Source organism: Poromitra crassiceps (assembly GCF_964638095.1).
Source record: "Poromitra crassiceps genome assembly, chromosome: 6".
NCBI classification, from domain to species: domain Eukaryota; kingdom Metazoa; phylum Chordata; class Actinopteri; order Beryciformes; family Melamphaidae; genus Poromitra; species Poromitra crassiceps.
Genome location: NC_139627.1, coordinates 46,249,986 through 46,264,954, shown reverse-complemented (window position 1 = coordinate 46,264,954; position 14,969 = coordinate 46,249,986).

The window sequence follows — 14,969 nt, the reverse complement described above, 5'->3', positions numbered from 1 at the left end:
ACACATGCTGACGGTGGCCGGTGAAATTTGTCCTCTGCATTTAACCCATCCTGGCTTTGTCCTTTCCTCCGGGGGGCAGGCCAGGAGCAGTGGTCGCTTTCTCGTACAGCGCCCAGGGACCGACTTCGGATGTTGTCGTCACTGGTCAGATGACGATGACGATCTGATCTTCTGCATGTTTTTAATGGGGGGGGTTATATACGGAGGAACCCCCCTGGGGGAGCACGGGGAGAACATGCAAACTCCACACAGACAGAAAGGCCCTTACGACGAGATACCCCACCTGGGCAGTAGGCACTGAGGATATGGGGGGGAACACAACCACAGCGCCCACAGTGTCCCAGGCGAGAATCGAACTCAGGACCTTCTGACTGCGAGGCGACAGCTCTACCACTGAGCCACCGTGCACGCGGGGGCAGCCTGTTCCTCGGTTCTCTGCGGAGCCTAGTGCCAGAAGATGTGCGATTTTGCGACGGAACACGCCAGGATTGGCCAACGCCAACTCCAGTCCACAGAACTGTCAAATCAGATCATCGACATGCTATGGCCCGCCTCTCAACCCTCTTTTATCTCCGGCAATATCTGCTTCCAGTCTGATACGTCACCGACGCTCTCTGAGACCCGGTTGTCTTTAAAGCCTTTTATATGCTGCGCATTGTGCAGAAGTTTGAGGTGGATCTGATTAACCTCCTAGGAGTTTGTTAAAGTATTTACCATGGATGTTCTATTTTGTGTTTTCTTCAGGTGCATCATGACCTGCCGACTTCAGAGGTGCATTTGGTGAGGAACTATGAGTGTTTGTCTGAAGCTGTTCTTTGTGATATAGTTTACATTCTGTCCCTCTTCCTCTGTTCAAGTGTACATGAATACTTGTCTGTGTAGGTAACAGCCAGGTTTAAACCCACGTAACAGCCAGACCTAAAACTACGTAACAGCCTGGTCTAAAACCATGTAACAGCCAGAGCTAAAACCACGCAACAGCCTGGTCTAAAACCATGTAACAGTCTGATCTAAAACCATAACAGCCATTTTAACATTGTGGTACGGCCCAAGTATTTGGTTTGAGCTAGGTGGTACAAGACAAACTCTTATTCCTACTGGGCCCGGTCACACACATAACAGCCTGGTCTAAAACCACATAACAGCCACACCTAAAACCATGTAACAGCCTGGTCTAAAACCCCATAACAGCCAGACCTAAAACCACGTAACAGCCTGGTCTAAAACCACATAACAGCCAGAGCTAAAACCACTTAACAGCCTGGTCTAAAACCATGTAACAGCCTGGTTTAAAACCACATAACAGCCAGATATAAAACCACGTAACAGCCTGGTCTAAAACCACATAACAGCCAGATCTAAAACCACGTAACAGCCTGGTCTAAAACCACATAACAGCCAGACCTAAAACCACTTAACAGCCTGGTCTAAAACCATGTAACAGCCTGGTCTAAAACCACATAACAGCCAGACCTAAAACCACGTAACAGCCTGGTCTAAAACCACATAACAGCCAGAGCTAAAACCACTTAACAGCCTGGTCTAAAACCACGTATACTGTACAGCCAAACCTAAAACCACGTGTGATGGCTGCTACCCTACTGTAGGTAAAGGGCACTGCCTTTAGGAGGCGGCCCATTGAGCTAATTGGTAAGGTGTGCCAGCCAGCCTTCACATTGTTTGATCCTGATGTTTGGTGGGTAGAGATCCTCTCCTTCCTCTGCAACACAGCTGATTGTAGGGTGGATTTGTCCCTCCCTTCCTGTGGCCTGTGCTGTAGCCCAGTGCTTATGAGGTGTTCATATAGGCTGAGGATTATTTTCCTTTGGCACCAAGCATAGCCTATGCTTCATGCAGGCTGCTGTTTTGCCCAATGTGATTTCTTTAATATTATTTTTTCTAACCTATTTATTATAAACACTGTTGAACATTGTATATTAAATCAAGTTATGTTTTAGTACTGGACTGTTAGATTGTGGAAGAATTATTATTAAATTATTGTTAAAAGAATTATACTCGCTTGTGTGAACCTGTGAAAGCCTTTTATTTTGTATTGTTGACACAGCAATTCTACCTGCCAATGAACCAACTATTTCATCTGTAGGCTACTTCCTTTTGTCTTTTGAGCAGAGGGACGACGTGGCGGGGAGTAGACTGTAGACTGGGTCCTAGTTTGTGTTCACTGCATGCGGTGTGGTAAGCGTTTGGGGTGCAGAGCTTTACAGTTTGCAGTTAACCATCTTCACTTGGTGTTCTGTGGATTTGCCGTGCAATAGTGTGTAGTGGTTTGAGCACATGTGGAGTGGTGGTGTTGGGCTTATAAGTTGCATTCCTCTTAGTCTGGCCCCATAGTGGCGGCTTTCCTACATCATTGCTAGGGATGCACGATATATCGGCAATCATATCGGTATCGGCCGATGTTAGTCATTTTTTAACATATCGGTCATATCGGTATCGGTCAGATGTTGCAATGTTAATATCGGTTATCATTATCAGCCAAATTCTTCACATTGATATAAAATAATGCAGTAAATCTATGATTTATGGGCTTTTCCAAAGGCTTTGCAAATAAAGAAATGCATAACTTTTTCAAATTCAGTGTTAACATGTGTTTTTCAGTATGTACAAAATGTGATGATCATAAAAATGTGGTTTTATACAGATCATTGATCTGTATAAAACCATCATCAATCATCATCAATCATCGGTAAATATCGGTTATCGGCCATAACAGCAATGTTAATATTGGTTATCGGCATCGGCCAAAATTTTCATATCGGTGCATCGCTAATCATTGCCCTCTGCTATTATACAACCTGACACAGTCTAGTAGTCCTACCTTTTATCTGGAATAATATTTTGATCATTGTGGACTGAGCGGTTCCTTTCTGTTTCTTTACACCCATCTTTCAAATTTAAATAAACATTTGGTTTAATGCACATCTCCTGCTCTGTCTGTAAGCTTTTAAATTTAATATTGTGGTACGGCCCAAGTATTTGGTTTGAGCTAGGTGGTACAAGACATGTTCTTATTCCTACTGGGCCCGGTCACACACATAACAGCCAGACCTAAAACCATGTAACAGCCTGGTCTAAAACCACATAACAGCCACACCCAAAACCACGTAACAGCCTGGTCTAAAACCACGTAACAGCCACACCTAAAACCACGTAACAGCCTCATCTAAAACCACGTAACAGCCTGGTCTAAAACCACATAACAGCCTGGTCTAAAACCATGTAAATAAGCCAGACCTAAAACCACGTAACAGCCTGGGCCCGGGCCGCATGGTAATAATGCAGACCAGTCCTGCCTTCATTAGGGAGATTAGATGTATAGATGTATCAACTAATGATGGATTTTCTTCTCTTACCCAGGTATTGGAAGCTTTGGAGACAGCATTTTTACACACTTTTTTGGATGATTTTTGCACATTGTCTTCATCATCCATGTTAATGCATTTCCGTTGTCAGATTGAATGTCTTTCAATTGTGAGATTCAATGTATTTTCTACATAAAAAAAAATGTATTGGATTGTTTTCACATTTCCTTTGACACGAAACACATAAAATTAATTATTGAATTATTTTGTTAAATATGCTTGTAAGTAAATAAAGCCTGTACACAAATACAGCCTGTTTTGCATGAATATGAATACAGGTGTGTCTTGGTGTGCCTTGGCCACAAAACGTTTGAAAACCACTGGGCTAGAGGCTCTTTCTCTGCTACACTCTGAGTTTGGTAAGGATCTGATCTGCAGAGACTGATGTTCACTGTGGTGGTCACTTCCATCACAAACGGGAGTCAACTTATGAGTTGCCTTGTTATGAGAATGGATGTGATTGGTGAATGATTAAATGTTGATCCAATCAGTGGGCTGTCAGTTGATTACAGCTGTGGCGTTACACCTATGACATCGGTGTCCTGCGTGAACTAACACGATGCTTTATTTTTCAACACAACAGTTCAATTGTGTGTGTGTGTGTGTGTGTGTGTGCGTGCGCTGATCAGTGATATTGATCCCTCATCACTGATCAAATGAACTTTAGTCAGCTGCAAATATGGTTTGACCCTAAAAATATTGTAACAAAAGGTTTCTCAATGGTTTATTGTAGTATCAGGTGTACTTAATAACATATCAAAAGTCTACCAAAATCTGACCACTAGAAAGGTCTAATTTGGAAGATGGCCGCTGCCAGTTCCTTAAAAGACCATTACTCCTTCATTATTCATCCTAGACAAGTAATTTTGGTGCCTAACCCCATGTTTTGGTGATCTAGGAATCCAAATAGCATATCGTCGCTGTTGTGCCAGGACCTCGAATGTGCCTTTTTTCACTGTTTTGTCATAAATCAGTGCCATTGGTCACCCTTCACGTCTGTGTGGTTTTTAACAAATGCAACCAATGGAAAAGCATTAAAACGATCTTGTGAGTAAATCTCGTAACGCCATTCGCCCTCAATCTGTCAGTCAAACCTCGAAATTCGTCCCCTACCTCCGTCTGTACCCCCCCCCCCCCACGCAGGACAATAAACCCGGAAAAGTCACACGGCAGACGTGCTGTGTATTTCTCATATCGTTTTGACTAATCCTGGCTTCCTCTGACGTTAATATATCAATCAAATGTTTTCCAGTTATTCCTAGGTTGCAAACTTGTTTTAACATGCAAATCGGAGTGTTTTCTGACGAGAATAAAGTAACGTTAACACTACGTTATGTGAGACTATTTCTCACCCCATGCGAAAGCCCCCGCCTCGGACATGAGAGGCGAGGGGCAATGCTGTTGCTCCTGCGCGCGCCCCCCGCGGCCTGGAGCTTGGGGCTCGTGCATGAGCATGCGACTCTCTCCCGCTTGACTGGCCGGGAGAAAGTGCTTCCAAGTCGGACTGATAATATAAACAACATCATTTGAGCTTATCCAGGTAAGATATTAACAAAGTAATGACACATTCAGCGGGAAACTAACTATAAGTAAGACATGTGCCAACTTTGACGACGTTTGGTTCAGTATTTTAAGAGCAAACAGGTTTTTTTAACTTCCTGAAAAGTTGCTGTTTTGGAAATTCGAGGTCCTGGAACGACAGCGACGATATATAAATTATAGTGAAGTGATTACAAGTACAAGTATATATTAAAACAATTGGTTATATTGTTGCATATTTATGTTAAAAGTGAAGAAAGTTTTCCAATATAATTGGACATTTCTCCTTTTTCCACGTGCCATAATGGATAATGGTGATTTCACTTATAATTCACATTCTGTTTAAGCTTTCAGGAGATTTCTTTTGATACCAATAAGGAATAAATTCATTATTACTGTGTGGTACTGTTAAATTAGTCAAAACAGGGCCACCACTGGTCGAACCTAATAATGGGCTGAACATGGTGTTTGATAACGAGATCACAAATGAAATTCAGCGTGGACAGAATGCATGTCTTGTCCCCAGAGTACAAGTCAATCATAGGCATAAACACAACAGATGATTGGCCTGGGTGTTCTAATCCTTGATGAATGATATGCATCATTCCGTGCCACCCAGGGGTTTCTTGTTTGAAGTTTAGTGAGAGCTCCCACACTACATCAACTGTCCTATCACAGTCGATCAATGCCGAGTAGTTTGAACACGATGGTTTGGCACACGTTTCGCAAATGATTTTGCGATGTTCGGTGATTGGAATTTTACTTTGCAGTGAAAAATCCTGGTTGGTAACGTGTCTCATTGGAATGACACAATCCTTCTTTCGCCCTGGAGTGAGTGCTGCTATGATACCCATTCAGTGGGAGGTCCCCCTGCCATAGATAGTAAGGATATTGTGGTCAAGATTGTCACCAGCAAAAAGAAGAGCCATGTCATCCGTTAACATATCTGGGGCAACTGAAGCTGCTGCATTATTTTCAAAACGCAAGACTTCTTCATAAGATGAACTAAATCCCATCCCATGAAGGGTATCCACAAGGAATTGTGACCCATACAAATGATGTGCCTGCACTGCAAGGCCAACTTAAGGGAGCTAACAACGGCATGTGGTCGAACTGCTTGGACAATTGGCTGTCCAAATGCTGCAAACTTTCGGCTTGTCTCCTTACCCACAAAAAGACAATTTAACAATGTCTGCAGAGTGTCAGAACAAACGAAAGGGCAGAATCAAGCTCAAGCGACTTTGCACTTGGATACTGATTTGTAAGGGACGGGACATTAAACTTTATATAACTTTTAATCAATCCTGCCGCTGTTTCAATGATCACTTGTTTTTGTGATTCTTCGTCCTTTGCTTGGGTGAAAGATAAGATTATTCGATAAGATCTCAGTATCTGTGATGTCCTTTCCCTCATTGTCTCTAGGCTCTTTCACACACAGATTGCGCAAAAATTGCCGGTTAGGAGTCCCGCAAAGCTCGCACCCTCGCCACAGAAATTGCTTTCACACAGAGCCAAGCAGCACGGCCACATTCCCGTGCTGTGGTGTACTTTCAGGTGAAATCCCCTGCTCCCGGATTGAAAGGCGAGCGGAGGGATTTCCAGCTCCTCCTAGCCCAAATGAATATTTTCATAGGTTAGTGTAGCCTAGGCTACTGTATGATGAATTAATTAATTCAACAAGACTTCCCTCCTCCTAGTAGGTGGGCGGGCAGATCAATATGGTGTCCTACTAAAATTGGAACGATGCACGACCGCCCGCATATCAAACAGCTGCAGTCTGCATAACGTTCGTCGGGGGAATAGTATAGGCTATAAATGCACATGACTACTTAACGTTAGTAGTTTTTGTAAGGGAATGCACAGAGCTGATTTCGAGAGGGAATAACCTCAGACCAACTCCCCACAGACAGCTATAACCCTCTGAAGCTTATTATTATATCCGTTAATTGTACCTACTAATGTCAACATCGTTTGAGCATAAAGCCTAACCGCACGGAGCATTCCTCCTGGCGCCCCTGCAGTCATGATCGTATAGGCTACTTTTTTTACTTTCACTCCTGCACTTTCTTGATACATGAGGTGATTTCCCCTGTAATTGTTTTATGAATGAGCTGACCATTCGCACCTTTTCCGGCTTGCTGCGACGACGCTTTCAAATGGAGGCGGGTTGCCAGTTAACCCGGTGCTGTTACTACCTACCGTCGCGAGACAAAAATGCGTAAAACAATTGTCCACCAAAGCGCGTTCACGACTTTCACATCGGAGGCGCGAATCCTATTTTCCGTGCATTTTTCGGCTTTCAAGGCCGGTGTGAAAGAGCCTACTATGTCTTGGAGGTCTGCCTTCTCCTTCAGCAAAATGTACACTGTCCCCATACTTTTTTATTTTTGTCTTGAGGTAGGCCTTCACGAATGCCTGCTCCTGATCTTTGTTTTTGGGCTGGCCAGACTTTCTGCGCTTTGCCTCTGGGACTTTCTGGAACTGTAGTGGCCCATTATGGAAATTAACACTGCATGTGTGATGGTAAATCCACTCCACAGCATGTAGATCACAGCAATAATATTCAATCCTGCCTTTCACGGTGAAGGCCTATTCATCTGAATGATTGTCACAACACTCAAGAATGGACTTCACGAACGTATCGGTCTTTACATAACTAGAGTATGCACTTCCATATGTAGTCCCAAAGAATAGACAGATCGGTTTTGCTATTGAAAGGAGTAGTTGCTTCTCTTTGGTGGCTCAACTTTCTTTTTTTATGGCTTTTAATGTCTTTTAGATTGATGTACTGCTTTCAACATTTTGAGTGTACTTTTTCACCAGCTGAAATGACTATGTCATCCCCTCTTTGCACACTTGCACTGTTTATTCCATCAGCTCCCTTCTGATGAACTTCAACCACATCAGAAGCATCTCCTAATTCTTCATGGCAGATTTTGCAAGTCTCTTGGTTTATGACACCAGCAGTCATGGTCAGGCTACAATTGTATAGGGTGTATAGTCAAATATGAATTTTGTTTGAGCCGAATTTGATCCACAGAGCTATCCACAACTTTTCAATAATGCAAGCAATATATCTATCGACTGCCAATATTCTCTGCCACCACCTTCTGAATTGCTGAAAATTGTGACAATTAGTTTTGTTCTGTTTAGCTGTTTTTGAGGATACCATGAAGCCTTGTTCCAGTAAAAAAAAAAAAGTATTTATTACATATTAGGTTTTAATAGTCACACGCAAAATATTGGATTTCACAATTATGTAATTATATCTCTGCAATTTGGACACGTCCAATGGATTTCTAGGCCCCAAGAACATAGGGTTAGACACAAAAATTACTTGTCTAGGATAAATAACGAAGGAGTTAGGGTATTTTAACGAATTTTTGCCCATCTTGGACGCCATCTTGAAAATTACACCTTTCCAGTGGTCAGACTTTGGTAGACTTTTAGTATGTTATTAAGGACACGGTGGACACTGTGGTATCCTAGCATTTACAACATAAGTGAATATATATAACAGGAATACTACTTACCTGCTAAAGCTACATCTTACCTGTGTTGTTCTATTGTAGTGCGCACAGTCCACTAGGGGGTGATGACGCTATGTTTATCGGGAGTACAGATTCGGTAGAAGAAGAAACACAAGTTGTTCTGTCTGTACATGTTAAAGCTGACACGTGTATGTAACCCGAAAGCCACTCCGTGAGTTCAGTAAAAGAACGTGAACCTAATTTGGGATGTTGTGGACATTGAGTCATTCCCACGATACAACATTTTATTGGCGACGAGGATCAACTCTTTGATGAGGATTCCAAGTTGGAGTGCACACGGACCCAGTGTGACAGGTGTTGGTTGGCTGGTGGCTAATTAGCGTGGAAGCTAACGCTACGGGGAAGAGGACTGTCTTCGGCTGAGAGGGAGAGAGAAGAAAGAAAAATAGCATGGCTACCATTGGCACGCTAGCCGCGTTTGATGCTAGAAATCAGACATGGGAAGAGTATTGTGAAATATTGGAGCAGTTTTTTGCAGCCAATGAGATTGACGATGGAGATAGGCAAAGAGCTATACTCATAAGTGTCGTCAGAGCATCTACATACAGTTTGATGCAAAATCTACTCAGCTCAGAGAAGCCGAAGGACAAGACCTACCAGGAGCTAGTACACCTGTTGAAAAATCACTTTGATCCAAAGCCGAGTGAAATCGTGCAAAGATACAAGTTTGACTCACGAAATCGCAAGTCTGGTGAGTCAATAAATGAAGCCTGCGTTAGTTAATTCAAGACATGATGTCATAGGCTACGCCCCAGCTGTACCAGCTGACAGCCTCTGTTTGGTTCACCGCTTAACCAATTCTCCAATCACAGTCATTCTCACAACAAGGCGATCCGTTTAAATATGGCAGCCTCTCACTCACTAATCTGTTCCCCACCTTGCTGATCGTTTGCGGCTGCTGGCAACGCTTTGCCCCCTCCACCCCAGCCTCCACCTTTTAGATCAAATGCTATCATGTATTGTAGCTCTGGAGTCTGCATGGCTCAAAAAATGAACATGTTTCCATGTCTTGCTTTTAGGCTCCCTCTTTTTCTTTCTATGGTTTAAATGTATCTGGAATATTTTATCCCCATGGGGGATTCTGCTTGCTCTCCCTGCTCGGCGTGGCATGCTTGCTGAGCCGAGTTCAGGGAGAATTAAATTAATTAAATATTAAATTAAATATTAAATTAATTCTAAGAGCGGAGCCTTCAACGCCAAACATAATTGTATGCATTGTATTCATAATACAATAAATGGTTAATTCTATGACTTGAGTGTTCTTGAATGAATGGAGTATGTGGCAGAGCTACGTCGACTAGCACAGGACTGTAACTATGGTGACACCTTACAGCAAATGTTGAGAGACAGGATCGTATGTGGGATTAATGACGACCGGATTCAAAGACGTCTCCTGGCAGAAGCGGATCTGACTTTTGACAAAGCCCTGTCAATTGCAGTAGCAGCGGAGACAGCAAGCAAGAATGCGCATGATCTGCAAAACCCCAGCACAACAGCGAAGTGTTTCAATGTAAACAAAGGCACGCATGAAGGGGGTGCGTTCAAGAGCGCAATGAGAGAATGTTACCGGTGCAAAGGAACCCAGCATACTGCAGCAGACTGTAAGTTCAGACAAGAGAAGTGTCATGTTTGTGGGAAAATAGGACACATCGCTAGAGCTTGCCGTAACAAAGATAAACATAACCAAGGGAATAAAAAATCGGCAGATGCCAAGAGAGACAAAAGGCAGCGCTCATACTATCGTTCCCACAAACTGAAAGAGAAGCATGATGATGATGAAAGTGACAGCGCAGATGAAGGCACATTTACATTAAAGTGCATGCAGTTCAGATTGGGACGCATGAGTGAAGTACACTTGAGAAGAGTGGACCCATATACTGCGGATATTAAACTGAATGGAAAAAAAGTAAAATTTGAAATAGATACCGGCTGCAGTCTCACAGTGATGAATGAAAAGACATTTCACGACATGTGGAAAGACACAGAAAGCCCTCGCTTGAAACCAGTAAAGATCAAGCTGGAGACTTATACAGGGGATCCTGTTAAAGTAAAAGGAGCAGCACTCAGTGTTAAATACAAGCAGCAAAGACGGAAACTGCCCCTTGTGGTGGTCAGCGGGAACGGCCCCAGCTTATTGGGACGAGGCTGGCTGGAGGAGATACACCTCAGTTGGAAGGAAATAAAACTCAAACACAAAGCCCGTCTGCATCACATAAAAACAGAGGAAAAAACACTACAGCAGGTGTTAAGTAAACATGAAGACGTGTTCAAAGAGGAGCTGGGCACTTTGAGAGGTACCAAGGCTACCATCCATGTGAAAGACAAAGCCGTCCCACGATTCTTCCGTCCACGGTCTGTCCCATATACTATGCGAGCAAAAGTGGATGAAGAAATAGACAGGTTGTTGAGAGAAGACATAATCACACCAGTGAAATATGCAGAATGGGCAGCACCAGTTGTGCCAATCTTGAAACCTGTTGGAACCGTGAGGTTATGTGGAGATTACAAACTCACCATGAATACAGTTTCCTCACTGGAACAATATCCAATACCCCGAGTAGAAGACCTGTTTGCAGCACTTTCAGAGGGAAAACAGTTCTCAAAATTGGATATGAGTCACGCGTACCAACAAATAGTCATGGATGAGGAGTCAAATAAATACTTGACAGTGAACACACACCGAGGTTTGTTCACGTATAACAGACTGCCGTTTGGTGTGGCATCAGCGCCAGCCATATTCCAAAGGACTATGGAAGGTCTGTTAAGAGGAATTCCACGCGTGGCAGTATACCTAGATGACATCTTGGTGAGTGGATTGGACGAGGCAGATCACCTAAAAAACCTCGACACCGTGTTGACAAGGTTGGAGGAGGCGGGGCTGCGCTTAAGAAGGAGTAAGTGCACCTTCATGCAGGATGAAGTGGAGTACCTGGGTCATAAGGTAGACGCACAGGGGCTCCACCCTGTGGAGAAGAAAATCAAAGCCATACAGGAGGCTCCCGCTCCCACCAATGTCACAGAACTGAAATCATATCTAGGATTACTAAACGTTAGGGTTGTGCTACAACCCGGGTTTTACGAGTGAGAACGAGAGCTCTCACTAGTGCCTACAACGCTGCGTACGCAGCACTATTACTTTTCATTAAAACCGACCACCCACCCGTAGGTGGCGTGGTGCCCCCCTGGGGCTGACACGGATCCACGTGACTATGTCACGTCCTGTCAGCCCAGGGATAATCACTCTAATTTCTTCCAGCCAGCTGAGATCCGACGCACCCAGTGACGCATCGACGCAGCAAGGCTGGGTAGTGAGAGCTCTCGTTCTCACTCGTAAAACCCGGGTTGTAGCACAACCCTAACGTTTTACTTCGTTTCAAACTCAAGCTCTCACTAGTGCCTTAATTCAACCGACCTTGCTGCCGGGAGCACCCCACAGAGCGATCCGAAAGGCACCGGTGAACCACGGCCGTATGGCAACGTTCATGCCTGACCGTCTGACATATTAGAGTGGCAACGATACTACTTTCTTGCCACCGACAGCACCGCGTGCGCGAATTGCGAACCGGACACGTCGAGACTGTAGTACCTAACAAAAGTGTGATGAGAGGACCATGAGGCCGCGGCACACATGTCCTCCCCTGAACACCGCGCAACAACGCAGAGGATGTCGCAACACCCCGCGTAGAATGCGCCTTAATACCCTCCGGGGGTATCTTACCCACGGCAGAGTATGCCAAAGCGATCGCCTCCACTATCCAGTGTGATAAGCGATCCTTGGAAAGGAGGCCACCCTGGGCCTTCTGCCAAAGCAGACCAACAACTGGTTTGGAGTGCGTAATGAATGCGTCCTGGCCACATAGGCCGAGAGCGCCCTTACTGGGCACAGCATGTGCAAGCGTCACTCCTCACCCGTTAACTGAACGGCGGGGGACAGAATGCTGATAAGTCTATGACCATAGACCTGAAGCTGACATTAATATTCTTAGGTTGGTAAGCCGGGTTAGGTCGCAACGTAACCCTGCGCCCATCATTCCCAACACCATACAGGCCTGCTGCACCGAGAGGGCAATCAGGTCACCAACTCTCCTTCCTGACGACAAGGCCAGCAGCAGGGCGGTCTTTAAAGACAGAACCCTTAAATCGGCGGAGTCCAAGGGCTCAAACGGATGACCCGTTAGCCCGTCCAGCACCGTAACCAGGTCCGATTTGGGAAAAAAACACGCACCGCGGCAGCGGGCGCAGTTTACGCGCCCCCCTCATGAAGCGCGAGACCAAAGGGTACGCCCCCACGGGGCTCCCTTCAATTCCCATGTGGCAAGCAGAAATCGCGGCTACGCACACCTTAAGCGACTGCGGGGACTGACCCGCGTCAAGCAGGCTCTGAAGGAAACAGAGAACTGGTCGCACAGTGCAGTTCACTGGATCCACGCCCTTACTTGCTGCATAGTGCATACCACATTACCAGGCAAGCCCTGGGCTAGCAACTGGTCCCGTTCAGGAGCCAGACTGCTAGCTTCCACCTGCCTGGGGAGGGGTGGAACACCTCCCCCTCCGCCTGGGATAGGAGATCGGCCCGTACCGGCAACGCCCAGGGCGGATCTTGTGCCAGGGAGACCAGGTCCGCAAACCATGTCTGTCTGGGCCAAAACGGACTAAAACGAGCCGGAGGCGCTGTTCCCTCACCCTGTCCAACACCTGACGGATCAGGGGGGTCGGGGGAAATGCATAGAGCCCCTCCCTCGGCCACGCGTGCGCTAGCGCGTCATGACCTAACGGGGGCTGTCCTCCTGGATCGAGCACCACAGTGGGCAGTGTGTCGCGCGCCGCGATGCAAGAGATCGACGCGGGCGCGACCAAACCTGGCCCAAACCTGTTTCATCACCCGAGGATGGAGGCGCCACTCCGTATAACGGGGATTGCCTCGAGACAGCAGGTCGGTCGTAACTCAGCCGTCCCGGCAGATAGACCGCTGACACTGAAAGGAGACAGGGATACCCCCACAGGTGAATCCCCGCTATGGTTCAGCGCCCCCGACCGCACACCGCCCTGTTTGTTCAGGTGGGCGATCGCTGCCATATTGTCAGAGCGAATCAGAACATGGTGCCCATGTGTGAGCCGCTGGAAGTGTTACCTCCGCAGGCTGGGGGGACTGCGGAGGCAACGTTCTCTTCCGAGTCTGGCCGCACGCGGACTTGTCCGGCAGTGCGGTCCCCAGGAGAGCTCCCAACCAACAATGGGCCCACGGCGCCATTGATGGTAGGCTTGTCCTGAAGCAGAGCCAGGCGAATCGCCTTCAGCTCTAGCACGTTTATGTGGCGAAGCGCCTGAGCCTCCCACCGGCCGCTCGCCGAAAAATGCCCGCAAATCGCACCCCCTCCCCAGAGGGAGGCGTCTGTGCGAATCACCATCCTGAGCGGGACAGGGCCCAACCGAGTACCTCTCGAGAGGTAACGGGGGTCCGCCCATATGGCCAGCGCCTGCCAGGCCTGACCTGTCAGAGGAACCCTGCGATGACGGTCCCCGGCCGAGTCCAGGCGAAGCCTGAGAAACCAGATTTGGACCACAGGAGCATGTGTAGCCTCCCCAGCGGGAGCACATGCAGTGCTGAGGCCATCAGGCCCAACATCACTGTGCACTGATGCACTGACACCGAGGGCACAGCCCTAACGTCCTTGGCTTGCTGTCCACACCGTGCGAGCCTGTCGCTCTGGCGAAAGGTTCGCAGGAAGTCTAGCTCGAGCCCCAGGAAGGTCGCCGCCTGCGCTGGGACGAGGCAACTCTTCTGCCAGTTCACCAAAAACCCTAAGGTTTGCCGGTGATCGGTCACCACCTTGGTATGTTCCGTGGCACGGACCCTCGAGTCGGCCGCTAAGAGAACGTCGTCGAGATATAGGAAGACGCGGATCCCCCTCGCGTGGAGGGGAGCCAAGGCTGTCCCCACGCACACCGTGAGGGTTCGCGGGCTCAAAGACATGCCGAATGGCAAGACACATAACTCGTAAGCCTTCCCCAGGAAGGAGAACCTCAGGTATTTCCTGTGTCTCCTGACCACGTGGACATGGAAGAACGCATCTTTCAGATCCCCGGAAGTAAGAAATCCCCCTGTCTCAACTCGTTGAACAGGCGGGGAAAGAGAGCATTCGGAACGGGACTTCCTCAGCGTCTTGTTGAGACGCCGAAGGTCCAATTTTGGACGCATGGAGCCGTCCTTCTCGGGCACGACAAAGTACGTGTGGTAGAAAACCCAAGCGCACATCTGCCTTGGGAACCGAGCGAATCGCCCCTTTGGCGAGGAACGAATAACCTCCTTGTGGAGTATGTCCATGGCCTCCCCCCTCCACGGCTGGATCGGGGGTCCCGTCGAACGTGGGTGTGGGCCTAGCAAACTGTAGAGCGTATCCCTTCTGGAGGGTGCACCGTAATGGGGACGGGGAACATAGATGCTCCCAGGCATCGAGCCTGTTGGACAAGATGGTCTCTTGTGGCCAAAGGAGCG